Source organism: Corvus kubaryi, unplaced genomic scaffold, assembly GCF_017639235.1.
Source record: "Corvus kubaryi isolate FWS band 111438036 unplaced genomic scaffold, C.kubaryi_AGA036_p1.0 split1-37296, whole genome shotgun sequence".
NCBI lineage: Eukaryota > Metazoa > Chordata > Aves > Passeriformes > Corvidae > Corvus > Corvus kubaryi.
The window spans coordinates 3877699-3894910 of record NW_024582075.1 but is presented as its reverse complement, the minus strand read 5'-3'; positions in this window follow the sequence as shown (position 1 = coordinate 3894910).

Genomic DNA, 17212 nt, shown 5'->3' with positions numbered 1-17212 from the left:
GCCTCAATCCATGCAGTCTTTAACAGAAAGATAGTAAAAATGAAAAGGAAAAGAGATAAATGCCAAAATCCTACGATGGCACATTTTGTAATTATCACATCTGCTGCAAAGCTCCTGAAAAATAGCTTTGGAATCTTGCCATGCTGCAAACAACTCACACAATGAAGGGGAGCAGCACAGTAAAGGACAATTGATAATGAGATTTTTAAATGGACTTTTAACCTTGTAGTAGGAGGTCTTACCATTCTATCTTTTGTTGTGGCTCCTTTTTGATTTTTATCTAAAAGAATATTTTCCCCTTTTGTGGTGCACTCTGATGCCATATTTGGAAATGTGGCATGAAAACAAATTCATCAGTGACAAAAAGAATGGTGGAAAGGAGAGAAGACTAAAGAGAGAATTAATTCTTGAAGTTGCTGCCTTGGGAAAGCATCAGCTACTACTACTGATGGCCTTTGTCTTTTCATTCATCTTCTTCCCAGGGTTATAGACTCATTTTCAAGGTTTATTGGCATAAGGCACTGTGACTCTAGGAGCAACTTTGCCTTTTCTTATATGATGTTCAATGTGTGAATTGCTGCTAGCAGCACTATTTTGTGACTTATGAACATGCAATATAGTTATGTGCTGGAAAACATTGTTGAAACAAGTTGAATGCAACCTTGAAGGAAATTTGTGATCACAGACCTTGATCCTCAGATTAATTCTCTGTGGGGAAGCATGTATATTTGCACATGATTGCATGTTCAGAGCATCACTGCAAAGCATCTTTGTTCACAAATGGCTCATCAGTTCTTTGGTCTCATGCTTATAATTCCTTTCAAAGGCAAAAGATTGACAAGATAGTAAAAATAATAATTCACTCCAGTAAAAAATAATAATTCACTCCCCCAAAATAATCAGTTGTTTTCAGTAAATTTTTCAATACAGGACCTTTACTTTGTCTTTCCTACTGCCACCATTTGGACACCATTAAACATAGAATCACAGAATAGTTTGTTTTGGAAGGGACTCCAAAGATCATCTAGTGTCAGCCCCCAGCCTTGGGTGGGGATGCCTGCTGCAAGGCCAGATTACTCAGAGATCCATCCAGCCTGCCCTTTAACACTTCCAGGGATGGGGCATCCACAATTTCTCAGGAAAACCTTTTCCAGTGCTTCACCACCATCACAGTAAAGAATTTTTTGCTTATATCAATCTAAACCTACTGTCTTTCAGTTTAAAGCCATTCCCCCTTTTACTGTCACTGCACATCAGTGTAAAAGTCCCTCTCCAGCTTTCTTCTAGCCCCTTTGGGTACTGGAAGGCCGGTCTAAGTTCTCCCTGGAGCCTTCTCTTCTCCACTTGAACAACCATCTCTCTTACCTACTCTTTACAGGAGAGGTGTTCCAACCCTCCCTCCTGTGGACTTGCTCCAGGATATCCATATCCTTCTTATGCTGGGCACCCCAGAGCTGGATACAGTACTCCAGATAGCGTAGAGTATTTACAAGAATGGAATAGAGGGGAAGAATCACCTTCCTTGCCTGGCTGGTTACTGTTCTGGGCTGTGAGCACACAACTGGCAAGACATGTTGAGCTTCTCATCACCCAGGCTGTTGTGCAGGATGTTGTGAAATGCTTTGTACAAGGCCAGGTAAATGTCACTGGTTGCTCTTCCCTTATCTACCAATGCTGTAACCCTGTAGTAAAAGGTCACCAAATTTGTCAGGCATGGTTTGTCATTAGTGAAGCCATGTGGGCTGTTACCAATACCCTGCTTAGTTTTCATCTGCCTTAGCATAATTTCTGCTCCGTTATCTTGTCGGGCACTGAGGTCAGACTGACTGGCCTGTAGCTCCCCATGTCTTCTTAAAAATGAGGGTAATATTTCCCCTTTTCCAGTCAGTGGGATCTTCACAAGACTGCCAAAACATCTCAAATGTAATTGACAGTGGCTTAACCTGACGTGGTCTCATCAGATCCCAGGACCTTGTGCACTTTCAGGTTCCTTAGATGTTCTTGTATCTGATGCTCTCCTACAGTGGGCTCGGGGTCTTCATTCTTCCAATTCCTGCCTTTAACTTCTGCAATTTGGGTGGTGTGACTGGGAGAACTTGCTGGTGAACCTGGAGGCAAAAAAGTCATTGAGTACCTCAGCATTTTCCATGTTCTGGCTAATCAGGTCTCTTTCCTTCTGGAGAAGGCCCACATTTTTCCTAGTCTTCCTTTATCACCGGTGTACCTATAGAAGCTTTTCTTATTGCCCTTGATGTCCCCAGTCAGATTTAATTCTCTCTATTAGCTTTTCCAATCTAATCCCTGGGTATTCAGACAATCTCTCTATATTCCTCCCAGGCTGCTTGTTCTTGCTCCAAGTCTCTGTAGGCTTCCTTTAAGTGTTTGAATCTGTCCAGCAGCTCCATGTTCACCCGTGCACGCCTCCTAATGTTTTCACCTGGCTTCCTCTTCATTGGGATGCTCCTGAGCCTGAAAGAGGTGATCCTTGGACATTAACCAGCTTTCCTGGGGTCTTCTTCCCTCCAGGGCTTTATCCCATGGCAGTCTACCAAGCAGATCCCTCTAAGACAAGACAGCTCCCCCAAAGTCCAGGGCTTGCTTTGCCCCCTCCTCTCTGTCCTAAGGATCTCAACACCACCATTTCATGGTCACTGCAGCCCAGGCTGTCCTTGAGCTTCACATCCTGCACCAGCCCCACCTTCTCGGTGAGAACAAGGTCCAGCACAGCACCTCTCCTTGCTGGCCTCTCTATCACTTGGAGAAGGAAGTTACCACCGAGGCATTCCAGGAAACTCCTGGGTTGCTTAATACCCTGCTGTGTTGTCCATCCAACAGATGATAGGGTGGCTGAAGTCCCCCATGAGGACCAGGGCTGTGAACACCAGGTAGTTCCTATATCCCTACGGATGACTCATGTCCCCTGTCCCTGCCATTCCTTTAATCCTGGCCCATAAGCTCTCAGTGAGCTTCTCATCCATCCCCAGGCAGAACTCCATGCACCCCAGCCAGTCTCTGACATAGAGGGTGACACCCTCTCCTCATCTCCCCTGCTAGTCCTTCCCACAGAGCCTGTATCTTTCCATTCCAACACTCCAGTCATAGAAGGCATCACACCACATCCATGTGAATACTTGAGGAAGTAAAGTACTTCTTTTTCACCAAGATTAGAAAAATTAAGCTGCTGGGAGTGGAAGGGCTGAGAAGAAGAAAAGTTATAGAAGGTATCAGCAGAAGGGCAGCAAAGGTTTATTAACGATATTATGTCTCGCATTATGAACATTTGTTTTCAGACCCCCTGTGTCACATAATTTTAATTAATTTTCCATGAACTGGGAAGAGAATGACTCTGTCTAATCAGAGAAAACTAGTAAACCTTCTAGGACAATTAAACCTTTGTTCTCCTAGGTGGAGAAGAAATGGACCATGCATGTTCCCCTTTTACTTCTACTGCTTCCAATAAAATGTTAGGAGTTATCACCTCCTTCTCTTCTATTAGTGACTACACTCTGAAAGAAAGGAGTGACTCCTGCTCCTTTCCCCAAAGCAAGAGGAATGGACCACAAGCCCTGGAAGGTGTGGAGTCTGTCTGTAGGGTAATATCACATTCACAATATCATATTCACTTGGGCATTCTAAGCCCCACAGAGAAGCTGGACTTCCTTTTTCCCCTATTGGTCCAATTTAGATACCTCCTTGTTCATGGGGTGGATGCTGCATCTTTCTGTGTTTGTCCTTGTGGATTTCCTCTTGCAATACCTACCTCAACACATGCTATTCAGGGGACCTGGCCAACTAGCTCATTATTTGGCAGGGTAGCCACACAGTCTTTTGAGGTCAAAATACAAAATCCATTTCTCTTTGGTTCTGACATGAAATTTTGAGTTGTGCCTCAGAAAAGCCCAGGAAGAAGTAAACAACCCTAAGAAGAGAGCAAGGCTTTTACACTGAAAGCACCCAATAAGGCCTGGGGCAAGCCATGCAGTAAAGGGAAGGTAATATGGAAAAGCAGCAGTAAAGGGAAGAGAACACGGAAAAGCTGGTACAGTTGAGTACTGGTCTATCCACGAGCAATACAGGGACCAAGTGGAAAGCACTATGAGAGGATACACCTAACAGATTTATTATAGTGACCACAGTGGTGAGAGACTGACAGCTGTTATTTCTGAATTTTGGGTCCTTGACTGTCCGACACAGAGTTTGGCATCAACCTAGTCTTGGTGTGATATTGTGTACACAGCAGTTGCACATATGACCACCCCTCTGCCTTTGAAAATGGGATGGGAAAAAGTAGCATTTTGTGAAACAGAGAAAACCAAGTTCCAGTGTACAACATGGGCTACAGTTCTTCATGTGCTTCCCTTGTCCATCCCAGGACACCATTCAGCCCAGGAATATCACTGCAAGAACAGTTGCTGTGATTCCCTCTTTGAGATAACTACAAGCATAAAAGTTTCACACAATTTCAGACAAGTACTGGCATTTTTCTTCAGAAACCTCTGTACAGACCTGTTACATTTTTGACCCAAACCTTTCAATATAGATTTGTTCTCTGGATTTCATCTAAGGCATCTGAAGCTATTACTATTTCATAGGTTGCAGTAATCTGCAATCAGTCTGTAGTAGATTTCTGTGAAGGAGATTTGGAAAACAACTGCTTCTGTATTGCGTTGGTCTCTTTCTATTAATATTTGGGACCAATTTGGCAATATTTTGAAATATGAATAAAATACTAATCTGCAGATTAAATACTAAGACGTACTTTGAGCTCAGTTGCACTACAATAAATCAGGTAGACCAAAGAACTGCTCAGTATCTATGCCATATAATTTAGATGAGAATCTGTCCAGTTCTTATACTCTTCTGTTGGAATTAAAGTTACTCTATTTTCTCTGACAGGATAACAATGATGTTCACGATAATCTGTCATACACAACTTCAAAGACCTTTTTTTCAAGACTTTGCTCTTCCTGCAAATAAAATAAAAATAAATACCAGACTCCACTGCTTTTACAGTGTACATATCCAAGGAGTTCCCACTTTTTAGCACACAGAGCAGAATTTGACGTCAACACAGAAATAAACCCAGAAATAAAAGAGAGCCCAGAGATCTTCAAATGCAAGGTTTGTTGGCTTTTCTTTTCCATCATCCAGAGGTGATATGGGAGACAATGACACTGTCTTGTCTTGCAGGCTTGTATGTAAGTACATGACAGGATACCATGGCTGCAATGCTGTGAGTGCAGAGAAGATTTAACTGTGAATTAACTGGGTTGATGCAGACTTAAAGTAGAATTTCTGTAGTTTCCCCTTATTTAATTATTAGTTACTATTTAGCTATTAGATTGGGCACAGGTGTGACAACATAAGGAGAAAATCTCAAGAGAAGTGGAAAAATGGGTATTTGATCAAACTCTGAATTGTTAGACTTTTGAGGCCAGATTTGGGGCTGTCTTTACACTCCAGACTCATGCAGGGTTTGCAAAAGAACTTTAGTCACTGACTGGGGCCTCCAGGCAGAACAGCAACATGAATAATAAATGGTAACAGCAGTCAAGCGACATAGGGGTTAATTCATAGCTCCATCTGTGGAGCCAGAGTTGCAAAATAAAATCAGAAAGTTCCATAGCTGTTGGTGCAGGAGGATTGTTTTCTGCTGTGATTGTTGTGGCAGCCTTTATTTTTCTCTTCTTCAGCTTTTTAATGGAAAATCCTAAAAGCTAATTTTTGAAGCTGGAGGCTTGGCAGAAAGACAGCAGAGAATGTTGCCCCATTCCCATCAAGTTGTTTCTTAGGAAACAGCTATAGGAGTACTTTGAGCTCAAGAAATGGCTGAACTTACAACATTAAACTGGAAAGCAAAAATCCTGGAATTAATTAGAGACACCTCTCTTGTTGCTTGTCTGCTGGAAACACTGAACACCTACATGCTAATGATGATGAATTTATGCTGCTAGACTACAGAGGAGAGGTGAAAACAAGGTCAGCTCATATGTGGGACAGGACAGGAGACCCGTCCCGCTGCCTGTCAGACAGACATCTTGTCTTAATTCTGAGGGTGAAACTGTAGAAAATTTTCAGAAAATGCTCTCTTGTCTTATTCTTTTTTTTCTTTTCCACAAGAGAACCTTGTAATGGCATGGTCACATCACTGCTCCTAGGTAAACTGGCAATGATGCAGCACTAAAAATATGCTTGAAGTTATTTGCTGATAGGAGTGCTCAGGTGTCCAAATCTCAGCTCTTGTTCCAACATTAATTACTGAATTGTTCTTTTTAATGGGCCAAAGATAATGAGAAGGAGATGAGGAGTAAAAGGCTGAGGCTGTGTTTGGTTTTGGAAAACAGTTGTCATCATCACCATCATCTTCATCATCACCATCAGCATCAAGAAAAACTGTTCAAACTAGTCAGGTGAACCAAAAATTCAAATAAAGTAAGAAGTCTTCCTAACCCAAGGAACACAGATGAAGCTGACAAGTTCTGTAGAGCTGATGTTTTACACTGAATTATCTTTCCAGTGTGGTTAGCCCCTTTTGCCCACTAAGGACGCAAATCAGAGATGCTGGCACCAAAGTATTTCTGAAAATGGTGCATTCTTCTAGAGATGTGTCAGTAAAAAACTGCACCTATGACTGCATCTGTGACCTGCCTGGGCAGTTTGTAATTCCTTCCAACTGCCCCCAGAACAATTCAGTTCTGCTGGTTACCGTCTTGCCTCTGCCTTTCCCTTGGTCTCAAAGAGCAGGAAACAGCACAGACCATGCTGTACAGGAGCTGTGCAAGTACAATCCCACCTTCACCTATGTTACCACACCTACACTTTCTACAGAGTATTTCTAGAAAGTTAGAGACAGCTAACAGGAATATGGACAGTTGAGATAAGACAAGTTACCCTGGGCATATGTCACTGAGCATAAACGGGCCTGCTGCCCTTGCCATCCACTGCAAGAAAAAAGGGCCAGAGATAATAACACTCCTTCTCTCTGTGTTGCAGCTCATGATGCAAGTTGTTGCTTGGTGATTAAAGTAGTTCTCTGAACCTTTGCACTCCAGTTGGGGCTGGCATTTTCCCCAACCTCCTGCCCATCCGTGGCAGGTGGGGAGACCTGGCTGGGAAGGGGAGCAGATGGGCAGGAGCACCGTGGTTGCCAGGAGAGCCCACAGGGTAGCATCAGCACAGATCCGTCAACAGCAACCAAGTATTGCCTTTTCCTAACCTTTATGAAAATGAGGCTGGCAGGCCATATGCAATATCCTAAGGACTAACAGTAGTCTCTGCTCATTGTACCTTTGGGAAGTTCATGGGCATTTCAGGACCTGATTAGCCTAAGTTCATGCTGTGTTTCCTAATGTGATGGTCTAAACTTTGCTAACAGGATAAAGATCTCATGAGCTCATCAGGAATTTAGGGGGTAGGATGTCTTTGGGGGCTCACAGGATAGGTTAAACACTGAAGACTTAAGGAAACTGTAACCCTTTGTCTGTTTTCTCAACCATAAAACAATTAGATTTCAATGAAACAGTTTTGATTGCAATAAACAAGTAATTGCATTACTTGCTTACTCAGGGGAAAGCAAGAAAACTAAATTCTGTTGTCCAGCTAGCAGAAAGGGTTTTTGCTGTAATTATTTTCATTGAACCCAGTAAATGTGCATCTATTTGTATTTTCTGTGCATCCATACAAAATTTCACAGCCCTATTTTAAAGGTGTTCTGGATCACTGTCCAAGCCGAAATGCTGTCCCAGTACCAGAACCTGTGGCCTCTTCCTAGGGGGAAAAGCTGGCATTAAACTTCTCTGTACTTTACACCAGGGCATTAGTCTTGCCAAGTGAAGAACTTGAATGACTGATCTCCAGTTCCTGTGACCTACCATCATACCACATCAGTCACATCTACATGCATGTGGTCAATGAAATTGTACTTGTTTAGTCTCAGTTTTAGAAGATTTTATGTGGAGTCAGGAGAATTCAGTGGTTTAATTTAAATTTTTTTTTATTGTTATCAAAACATTTGCCTGACTTTAGTGAAACACTTAATAGACGGCAGGAAAATAAATCTGACAATTATTTACATATTAAAAAATTTTCATTATGCCATAGCACTTTCCCCTCACCTAAGATTATTAAATCATCATGCCTGTTAACATCAATTACGGAAACTCTGATCAACACTATATTTAAGTGTTACATGCTATTGAAAGATAGGTAGGACATATGAGCCCAATCTTACTTTCTGTGCCCCTATATAAAAACCCCCAAAACGTTTTCTCTAGTCTCATGTCTTTGCTCCAATATTTGTTACAAGTCTCTAAATCTTTCTTTTTACAACTTTTACTTCTGGTCATGTGACAGCAGAGCAGAGGAACCATTGATCTATGATCTAAATGTGTTGTATTTTTAACACCCAAGAGTCTCAAAACAGAAGCCAAAAACCAAAGCTGTTTTCTCATTTACAAAGGGTCGCCTCCCAGCACAGACATGAGTCACGTTGGCAGGAGATCACGAAAAGTCTCCCTGAGTGGTTCCTAACTCAATTTGTACAAATGACTTTCACAGCTTTACACAACAGCTGAAGTTACACCACCAGGAGGGGTCACAAAACTTGTGATATGAATATGGTACCATGAGTGAACACTCTTGTTGGAGAAGATACAGACCCCAAAATCCTGTCTCTTTTGAGACATACCCTGAAAATAAGACCTCTTTGCAATTGACGTTTTATGCTGCAGAGTTAGGAGAGATAGTCACCAAAATCCCTGCTGCCCTTGAACTGTTTGGTCCCTTCTGAACTTCTACAGTAGGTGAGTCATGACACCAGAAGCTCCTCACAAGGCAGCCAGCTTTGAGAGCAGAAGCAGCCAGGACACTGCACCTTCATGCAGCCTCTGCTGCACTGGCATCAAGAGCCTATTGGGTTGGGTGGCTGCAGGGGACACCTCACAGCCACCTGTGATGAATGGAATCAGCCAAGGTAGCAAAACTGTCACGGCCAAACCTTATGCTTTCACTACTCAGCACTGTGTCATTTAGCCTCAGAAAATACAAGTAAAGGGGAGAGACAGGGAAGAACGAAATAAATCAGCAAGTGAATAATCCCTTCTGTTCTGAGGACAATAAAGCCTTTCCCCTTCACCTGACTTAACAGGATAGTTTGGGCCAAATCTTTTTATGAATCAGAATAAATTTTTCATGATCATTTTATTACATCTCAGCAAAGCAGAAATATTTCCTTGCTCATTTTTATTTATAGAATGTTTTCTCCAAATTATTAATATCAAAAGATGCATTTCATCCGTACACAACCAGAAATGTCTTATGCCTTTCAAGGTACATATTTTGATATAAAAATTGTTTACATAGCAGGTTAAGCCTGTGATATGAAATTGCTTGAGCCTGCAGATCCTAATTTTAAGACTCATTCATTAAAAAATCCCTTATTTTACACAATACCCTATTTTCTGAAAAAACTTCCCTAGTATTGTCCCTTAGTTTAGGGTTGTCAAGCTTGGCTTATTTTTAGACATTGAATAGCTCTTCATTAAAGCAAATTATTCACTAATATAAGGAGGCAAACAACAGATTAAATGAATGAATGTATGTATGAATAATCTAAAGTAGATGTGGAGAAAGGCTTGAAAAATTACCCTATTCCTTATGCCAGCTTGGTCTGTGTGTGGTCTCTCTGCTCTATTTCTTTCCTCCTGTTGGTGAGAGGCTCTGACCACCCTTTTAGTGATAAACATCCGCATAAACCAGTGTGTCGCCATCATGCATAGGTTCCAAGTCTTTTCCCATATTGTTGCGCTGTGCACCCTGCATGGCAATTTCATTCTGTAATTCTGTGCTGTATCTGACACATAATCCCTATCTGAGAAAGTTTATCAGCCTTTGCAGGCTGATTTCAGGACTTTTGGCAAGTTTTGGCCCTATGCTACCTCTAATGACATGGTGACGCTGTACAAAGCCTTTTTCTGGTATCTTCTGACCAACCATAGCTAATTAACTACAAGCTGGAAAAGCATTACAGCATTGAAATGTCTAATCAAAATGGCATAAAACCAAAACAAACCAAAACTCTTTCTCATAAAATCTATCATTGTCACATTTGTTCAAGTGACTTGTTTGATGGTTTGTATTTATATCCATTTGTTCTGTTTATTTTACCCTAAATATAGAAACTTTTGCATGGATTTTTTCATTGACCATGTTCATTCCCAAATATATCTCTATATATACATAAGAAAAGATCAGTAGATGTTCTGCTGGGTATACTCTCATTTTCATGTAAATGTAGCTCCTAACTGCCTAAATACATTAATTAAGCTGGAAGCAAACTCAAAAGCCAAAAGCTAGTTAATGAACATCAGCTCCATTCAATACACGAGAATATCAGAAAAGCACTTACAGACATTACAGACATCACAGACTGTCAAAGCAGTGACAAAATAAAGCTTGGAATCTAGATACAAAGTCTTTCTCATTAGTGAGAGATCTATTAATGGATTCTATCCCCTGAATTTACACCATCAGGGAAAGACTCTTTTTAAAGCATTTCCTGGTGTCAAATTAATACTTTTTTTTCCCTTGAGCTTCATATAATTGTCTCAGACAGTATTTTCTGCAGGCTTTCAGCTTGCCATGTCTAGCAGCTATGGAAGCTAGAAAGTCTTAACTTTTCTGACTTTGTTCCCATGCCTCCTTTTGCAAAGCTTTGGATAAAAGAAAGCATGAACCCTCTCCTTACAGAGAATTGATCGACCACAGGTTTAACAAACAACAGCATGCAAATGGTTCTAGAGAGGATGTAGTGGAAATAGGCTGGCGCAATGAACAAGGAAAACTCAATAATGAGCTGCAGGCATACCTGAAGATAATGCCTGTGATCAGCTGTGACCATTCAGCATCTCTTTCCACAGCAAAAACCATTTTAAATATTGTGAGAAAATATTTAAAAAGCTGTTGTATTCCCTTGCAAGTTTACACCATGGGTAGGTGTTTTGTAACAGCCCTCACCAGTAATTTGCTTTCCCTCACTTTTGTTTAGTACTGACATACAAATAGTCTATCCTGAAAACTAGCAAAGAGTGCATATTGCTAGAACATTTCAGTGATGATAAATTATATATTTCAGTATTTGTGGAGTCAGGTAGCAAGGAACCAATCTCAGACTCACTGTGGGTTTGTAGCTTCTTGTGCTATTATATAAAATTTGGTCCATGGGCTAGCTGTACAGCTACCTTAAGCCTTATCAGGCAAATGAATTTCATGTTAAAACAAGACTGAATTTCAATAAAAGAATTACTTGTGCTTTTGCAACCACCTATAGCAGTGAAAGGATCAGCCATAGGCCTGGAAGCTAGGAATTCCTCTATTCTAAACTTGCTGTCAATTTCACAGACAAGCCACAAAAGATCATATTTTTAAAAACAGACCATCACTGGTCTGCATATTTTCAAAACCAGCCCGTGTAGCTCTTGATTTGTGGAAACAAGATACATGATGAAGTTGATGATAATTATGGGTTCTCAACAACTTTGATGATGAGGTATTTTTTTACGTACCATAAATCTGATTACAGAAGTCTAAATATAGGTCCTCAGGTCCAGAAACTCTGGACTTTGTTTTCCTCTAAAGATTTCCTTTATAAAATTAAAACAGGAACTTAAAAAAAAAAAAAAAAAAAAAAAAAGGCTGACACACAAAGTCTAGCAGAAATAAAGAAGAAACAATAAAAAAGATGTCTGAGTTATAAATAAATGCATTTCTAATGCTTCAGAGAGCTATAACCTTCCAGCAGGAAGTGAATAGGAGCTAGAGATCACATTTAAACACAGCCTGTACATGAGATTTGTCAGGTAATGATTATACACATAATTGGAAGAATAATAACATCAGTCCAATTCAAAATACCCTGGCCCAGCAATTTAGTGTCAGACACATTCCAGACATCTCTCAGTGCTGATCACAACTCTGTGTATTTGCATATGCAATTATTGAATTTACATTTATATATTACTAAGTACATATGTAATTATATGCAAAACTATGCTTTGTACTTGAATGTGTATTTTAAATAGGCTCTTGATTGTATAACTCTTAGTGTGGAAATATAATGGTGAATTTCAAATATTCAGGGAGTTTTGGCCTTTGCAGTCTGTAAGATAACAATGAAAAAGAGATAACTTACTCGCACATGACTTGAAGAAGATGGTGAATCCCAGACCAAAGTCCCTGCCAAACCAGAGGGTTCATTTTAGGAACTGCCTTCATCTGGTGACAGTAACTGGTACACACTCTGCCCTACAGTGTAGATTAATTACATACAAGGCATTGCAAAGACATACTGTCCCCATAAGTGCTGTCTGACTGATGATGATGTACCTTCACACCCCTGTGGATCAGCTAGACAGTAAATTGGGTGCATACTCTATGATCCTGTCTGTTTTGCTGTTATGGCTGCTCAGGTACCGACGAACAAACCTATCGCTCTTTCTAAATGGACTGGTGACAGCACCACGATATTATCCAGTGCTTTTTTTCTCAATAAAGGCACTTTTTGCGGGCTGCATGTGTACACAGTGAACACACAACTTCCCGATGCAGCTGCATGGCATGTGCACCACGAGTGCATTTGCACACCCAGGCCTGGCCTCCTGTCCCATGCCACACCCACACAATGCCATGTGTGCTGGACATGTGTTTGCTCTTTTATGCCAAACAAAACAACAACAGACTCAGGTCTCAGCTGCCTAATGCAATGATGTGAAAAGTCCTGCAGTATGTAATATCAAGCCTCTCATAGCTCTTTGAGCCCTTCTACCATACCACTAAATGTACTTTATAGCTTAAATAAAAGCAAACATTTAGCAGTCAAAAAAATCCAGATGGCACTGGGTTGATACTAATGGATTAAAGGTTTTACATCTCCATATAACAGCCTGACTAAATAATTAAACAGAAACATATTTACCAGGGAGTCTTTAAAGTTGACTTGTGGAGATTTTCTTAAGATAGTTCCTAATCAGCTCAATTAGATTATTTTATGAGAATGTGAACAACTTGATAAGGCTGAAACTTATCCACTTCCCATTTTTCTTAAGAAACCAGATTCTCCTGGGGAGCATCAAAAGATTATTAAGCCAATCTCTGAGCAAACTCCATACAGCTTCACACGATGCCTGCACAAAATCAGGATAGTAATCCTTAGCAAATGCATATCCCATGACAAACTTGCTTCTCAGGCCAACCATGTAGAGGGGAGTTTTAAAAGAGGTCACAAAATAATTAAGAGTGGTCATCGTACAACTGTATTATGAAAGTGGTTGTAGATTAACAACTCAGGTTTTTGCAAACCTTATGGTAGTTTGTACAGGTCAGGCTTAGTCCCTGTCCCTGCTGAACTGAGCTCAGTACTCTTGCAGAAACACAAATTGTGGGAGGTTTGGGCTGAATCAACAGAACAGAAATAACTGGGATCACAGATCACAGAACATTCTGAGTTGGAAGGGAGCCACAAGAACCATGAAGCACAACTCTTAGGTGAATGGCCTATATGGGGATCGAGCCCACAACCTTGTTGCTATTAGCACGATGCTCTGACCAACTGAGAAAATCGCAGGGTTACTAGAAATAACAATAAAACATCATTATCGGTTTTAAGAACAATTTGACTGGAGCTATAATGTAGTCAAGACTGGATGCCTGAGCTCAAAAAGGAGCTGCAGGCTTGTTGAGAAATGACTGGACAGTTTATGTCATGGAGACAGAGTGATGTCAGGACAAGCCTGACTAGGTAATAATTCTGGTTCACATCAGCTTGAGTTTGATTGGTCTCTCAATTTCAATTGAAGTTAAGTAAATTAGAAAGGAATTGGAACCTCTTTAAATATCAGAGAAGTGAGGTTAATCCTGTTTCCAGGGATCCAATTGTGATTCTTAAGGTTTTCTTGTAAGTTGTTTGTGAACTGTCCACAAATATCTCATGAGAAAATCCGTCATGATCTATAATTCCCTGAATACATCCAGAACTATGTTCTGCTATTCACGAAATCGTGCCAAATATTCCTTTCTGTTTTGCTCCTAAATGTAACTGAAACGAAGGTATAAACAGGCAGGAAGAGTGGCAAGCAACAGTCCCCTGAGCTAAAGATGCTGGTAAATATCCATGCTACCCTCTTCCTTCCCTGTCCTAAATTATGCTCTCAGGGTTCTGAGGTTCAGTGCCAGAACATACATAAGCAGCATATTTATTCTTCTATACTCTTCTTGGATATATAATCTGAAGCAACCACAAAGAAAATGCTTGGATATTGGCATTTTTGGAACAACCCTGGCAGGCATCTTGCTTAAAAAGTGATTTGTATTTTACTAATTAATTCATCAGTAGTAAATGTGCTTTAATGACAGCATTTTTGGATGAGGTTCAGAGTCTCATTAGCCTTAATCATATTAACCTAATATAGTTATTTATATCAGGCAGAACACAGTACAACACTTCACCACAGGATGTTCTTCTTTAAAGATAATAGCAGTGTCGGAATTAAAGGAACCTGTAATACTTCTTTCTGGATGAGCCATATGGAATGATAATGTCAGACTAAGACAAATTCACCATCCCCATTACTTAAGGGTTTCCCTGAACAAAACTGAGCATGCTGGTTGAATGATTTGTCCTTCCAGTCTCTTAAAGTCAGAGAACATGGACATTGCCTGTTGGGGTCTCCTTCCCCTGCCATGGGGTCCAGGGAGAGGGGCCCTGGGGGAGGCACAGCGTTTCCCTGCCCCTGCTCAGCCTCATTCCCCATTGGTTGGTTTGTGTTCCCCTGCCCGGCAAGGACCCTCGGGTCCCGTGATTGAGCAGTTCCTCGGCAGAGCCCCGGCCATGCGGCTGGAGAAATAAACGTCTCTGAAACAGCTATCAAGAATCCATCCATATAGATTTCCTTTCCTCGGGACTCCTTGTTTGATACATCGTGTTGCAGTATCCCACTGCAACAATTGCCACTTACATACCAACTTGTACGAAACTTTAAACATAGCTGAAGACACCAAGCAGACAATGCATGCATAATGTTAAGTTTCATTGAGCTTGGATCAGATGATCTCCCAGATGTCTAAGTGATACTGTGATTTTGGTTTCCTAGATACAAAAAGAAGGCTGGAGTGGGGATGAGAGGAATAAGAGGAATCTAATTCCAGATGATAAAGAAGCAAAGCTGACAAACTAGGTTACAGCCTAAGTTTTCTAAAAGATCGTCCCTCTTAAGTAAATGTTACATTGCAATTTGCTCACTGATGCATATCGCAGACATAAACATACCATTTGTTCTGTATTTATACTTTGTTCAGAAGCTGTTTCTCGGTTAAATGAGTCTTACTTAATTTTAACACTTAAATATCAAAGATAGAGTACAAGTAAGCACTTTAATTAGGATTACCTTTAAGAAGTAAATGGAAGCTTCAGGTAACCCAGTTTGCAGCAATCCAGCACTTATATACTGTACAGTATTTGCCACCAAACCCGTTAAATCTATGAAGTCCAAAAGATCTGTAATACAAGCGTCTTTTAACTGTCCATCATAATGGTCTCATTTTGTTGAGTGTTGCCAGTAAGCCAGTAAACTCCTAGTGATTGCTCCACTCACTGAGATGTTTGCAGCTTCTACATTTGGAGTGCTCAAGGAGTGAGAGCTCTCTGAGTGACCTGCCTTTCATGTAGCAGCTGCCATGACACCAAAGAGTGTGTGTGTGTGTGTGAAAGTATGATGTACTGGCTATAAGGGCAAAGCATTCATATTGAGAACCTCAGTTACAAACCCATAATTAACCTTTTAAATAAACACCTTAATTATGAAAAGAAAAATACAAATCACTAAGCTTAGCACTGCATCACCATTATAATGGAATTTAACATAGTATGAGTGTCTGGCTTTAAACACTTAGGATAGGTATTTTAATACCAGTAAGTCTTGAAGTAACCAAATTAAGCATTCAAATTCTTCCTGCAGCTTTGAAAATCTCATCTCTAAGTTTGTAAGCTCCAGACTAATATTTGTGAGACACCCAGGTGCCCAGAGGACAAACATTGTTTGAAAGCTTTGGAGATCTAAAAATTAACTAATCAGCTACAAGTAACACAAAGGTGAACTGGAAATAACCTCCTGTAATACAGTCTTCCTTGTTCCTTTTTCCTTGTTACATATGAATAAGCTTTTCATTCTTCCATTTGGAAAAAACCCCAAGTCTCTAAAGTGTTTCTCAACCATAATCTATACTGTTCTGTCTTTTTTGGAAGAAGGAAGAAGAGGCCAATTTTTCATGAAGAATACTGACTCTCTATTACAGAAAGTGTTTGATATAGTTTTGAATGTGTTGAATGACATTTTATGAAAGTTTTCCCTGTTAAATTTCCAGCAAAGCCTAATGTTTCACCATTTCATTTTTTACATTTATTAACTTTTTTACATGTGTTCTATGTTTTATTTTAGCAGGTCAAGAAACAGAGAGATAAGTGACAAGGTAGAACTGACACAAACCTTCAAGCAACATGATAAAAAAACAGAGCAAAATAATGGGCTAGTAAAACTGCATTCAAGGTTGGTACAACAGGTCTGTTCTTTGACCCACCACAAGAGTCAGATGTCTCATTATCATCAGTCTTTGCTCTTGAGCTAGATCTTCAAACAGATTTGCAGGGAGAATATTTCTGTGTCTTGAACAAGGGAAGATTTTGAATAAGTTAGTTCATCAGTGACTCTTTAAGTAATTTTCCACTCATCTTGTCCAAAGCTGCACTTATTCTAATGATGAAATATCATGGGAACAAAGTCATTGTGCCTTCTGTGGCAGTTGCTAAACTGAAACAATGAAAGATGTATAAATGAGGTGTTCTGCATACTGTGGTCTCTTGCTGCTTCTGTCTTCACCTTCAGTGTTCCCCTCACTCTTAAGGGCACCAGCATCCTGTTCGGCCTCTCCATATCTCTAATGTTTTTCACACTTGGAAGGCATCAACCTGGGTGAAATGGGAACAGATAGAACTGCCATGTGTCAGGGTGGAAAGCAGGAGAAGGGAGCTTCCTACCCTGTGGTCAGACTTTATATGTGGCCACAGCTGTAGGCCAGTGTCCTCACTAAAGGCCAGGAGAAAGGAAAGCTGAGAGTTCAGTGGCAAGCCTTCAGCAGCCAGTGCACACAGAGTAACAGCTTGCTC